A 3,011-nucleotide genomic window follows, 5' to 3' on the forward strand; every position below is an offset into this window, starting at 1 on the left:
ACGAAGGCCATGTAAAATTCACAAACATTGTCTGGTTCCATAGATGAGTTGAATTTTATGTCAACTTTAGTGTTATTTCCATTGACCGGGCTTTGCAAAATTTAAAACGAGTCAGGACGGGCTTAGAAATTCTGACATGATTCTACAACGGGTATTAGGAAAAAAACAAAAAGTTGTTTTTAATTATCCGACCCGGTCATCCTCATAAATAATGAACCGTCCCTAACAGAACTTAGAAATTAAGTTCATAGTCTCTAAGCCTTGTACGAAGACGTCTTTCACATTGGGGGTGTGCAATGGTTATACATGAAGTGTTCTGCTGAAAAGCTGACAAAGGACTGTTGAGATCTTGAGTCATTTGGGGCAGATTCAGATTAGGTATTTATTTTAGTTTTTAGTGAACAATATGTCACGAATAACTGTACAAAGTTCATTAAACCTTTCATATCACTTCTTCTAACATTGAAAACTAAGCTTAAATTTTCATAGCATGCATGCTTCCGGATGAGTGACAACAAATCAGACATTAAGGACGGTGCCTACTATTGTAACTGCGCATACGTTCTGCGCATCTCGAGATACTCGGGTTTCCTATGGGTGGTGCCTACCAACACAGGGATATTTTTGCGCAGTTTAAAACTATATGGTGAAAGTAGAACTTAGCAAGTGATTTTGGTATCCAAAAAGAAAATTGGGGGTAACCATGCATTTTTCAGAGATAATAAAGCTTCAATTTGGAAAAAAGCGCCATACATTGCTTCGTATTTTGCTGCTTTTGAGAATAATTGTTGCTTAGTTATCTCTAAAAAATGTGTGGTTACCCCCAATTTTCTTTTTGGATTTCAATAGCCGTTACTAAGATCTGCTTTTCCCGCATAGTGATAAACTGCGCAAAAATACTTCGCTATCAGTAGGCACCGTCCTTAATATCTGTTAATATCGAAGCAAGGTGGAATATAAGCTTATAGTTAATTATAAGCTCTTACCACATCCATTAGGTCCAATAATGGCTGTAAAGTGCTTGAATGGTCCAATAGTGTGCTTTCCTTTATAGGACTTGAAATTCTCCAACTCTAGCCGCTGCAGATAACCCATTGTAAAAGGCCCTGCAATCGAATTGAAAGAATACCGCTTAAAACACAAACTATTCAGAGTAATTTCGTGGCCAATTTCGCACAAAATATCGTTATAGTGACAGAAAAAGAGGAAAAAACTGAAAGCTTACTAAAGCTGCTTTGAAAATCTTATTTTAAAGGTAAATTTTGCTTGAAAAATCTGTAAACAACAGCCTCATTTTCTGTGAAACTTGGCGGGAATGAATAAGGAACGAGAACAGTGCGCATGATCAGCTGTTAAATATCGCTGAACGCTGAACGAACGGTCGGTAATTTGTGTAAAACTAATTGTTATGTCCTATAGTAAATGGCCTACTATACTCTAGCCACTTTACATAGAAGAGCCGAAGAGCCTGCTTTACTTAACTACTGGTATACGGGAGTATATATCATAACATTACATAATATTTAACAATTATTCCATGAGCGCGCGTTGGATATGAGATGGTAAATAGCCAACGAGGCGCGAGGCACCGAGTTGGCTATAACCAACCTCATATCCAACAAGCACGAATGGAATAATTGTTTTATTAAACTCTCCACGTTTGGGTATTGCTGTTGAAGTTTACTGAATTTTATTTTAAATAAAAATTTCTTTCAAATTAAAACGACCGGATGTTGAGGCAACTTCCGACCAAAACGACAACGTAACGAATGAAGCCCAAACTCGGCCACGACATGGCGAAATGTATTAATCGGGTGCCGTTGAAAAATCCGCAAGAATTTTTCAAATTTTGCGACAATTCCGGTTTGAAGTAATGACCCATAACGGTCGCCGGCGGTTTCTTGCCTGCCTTTACTCCCTTTCTCACTACCGGCCTTCGGCCGGCAACACTGTAAAACAGTAAACGCGCCAAAAAAGGGTTTCTACGGTTATGAATGGCAAAAAAACACCACGCGTGACTTAATCAACATTTCCTTCAAACTTTATTTCAACATAAAGGTTAAAAGGCGACTTTAAATATCGTTACTCAGTAAAAATTTCAACCGATTGTGTCGCGAGAATATAAAGTCTCAAATTGCAAACAGTCATTACACCACCGCAGGGTGGTTGGCCTGTGGTACGAGGTAATGAACCTCACTGAGACAAGCATTTAGTGCAACTTTTTAAACTTCAAGCTTATCGAGAAGCGTAAGAGCTGTGTACTTTTGTGCAAATGTTTTGCTGAGTGGTGCCGAGCGACGGAAACGAACATTATGGCGGAGGGGAAAAATTTCCGCACAGCCCCAACATTAATTATGCATGTTGATGTATTAATCTTGTTTTTAAAGACAATAATCTATTCCCATGTGTTTTGCGTCAATAAAAGAGGATTTCGTCGTGTCATGACTTTTTCTCCCCTTCTCTCTTTTCCCAATCCCATTTTCTTTATTTCTCTACCCCAGCCCCCTTACGCTTTTTTTTCTTTTTTTTTTGTCTATCTGCCATACCGTGTCTTGAACTGAAGCCTTAATATTAACTTTGGATTCCCTGTCCATCTGCTTTCCCACTAGTTTACGAGGAATTTGTTGAAAATTATCCCTCAATAAATATATTTTATTTTTTGTAAACCATTAAAAATCTACATAACAATACAAAGGCAATTTTTTCCTGTGCGTTGCACTTGCCTTGCAATCTTCACGGAAAAATGCGTCATTTTCGCCCCTTGATTGGTCGGTCTCGGTTTGCGTCTTTCTCCTGGTCATAGCCCCATGCAACCACGTTATAGTGAGTTGTAGAGCGTTAACGAGTCTTGGCCGACTTCACTTTTTGTAGTTGTTGCTTGTGCTCCGAATCGTCGTCTTTTTATTTTTGTGTCCTTTGCTGTTTCGTCCATCGCTTCCCCGACGTCAATGCCATGCTACTGCGTCTGTTATTTGACTGACCTTCGCCCATCGTTCCAAGCCTTTCGTCAC

At 39.0% G+C, this 3,011-nt stretch overlaps 1 long non-coding RNA gene across 2 annotated transcripts; it reads right to left on the reverse strand.

Moving 5' to 3' along the window:
- Positions 1 to 207: 207 nt before the first annotated feature.
- LOC146457746 (uncharacterized) lies at positions 208 to 1,343 on the reverse strand. 2 transcript variants are annotated; one of them, XR_014858371.1, is made up of 3 exons: positions 1,226 to 1,343; positions 987 to 1,106; positions 208 to 319 (listed from the first exon to the last, which is right to left on the reverse strand). It is a non-coding gene; the product is annotated as an uncharacterized LOC146457746 (long non-coding RNA). The 2 variants fall into 2 exon arrangements; XR_014858372.1 differs by having other exon boundaries at positions 211 to 316.
- Positions 1,344 to 3,011: the final 1,668 nt, after the last annotated feature.

The sequence above is a fragment of the Pavona decussata genome, unplaced genomic scaffold (assembly GCF_977016875.1).
Source record: "Pavona decussata unplaced genomic scaffold, jaPavDecu1.1 SCAFFOLD_237, whole genome shotgun sequence".
Taxonomy (NCBI): Eukaryota; Metazoa; Cnidaria; class Anthozoa; order Scleractinia; family Agariciidae; genus Pavona; species Pavona decussata.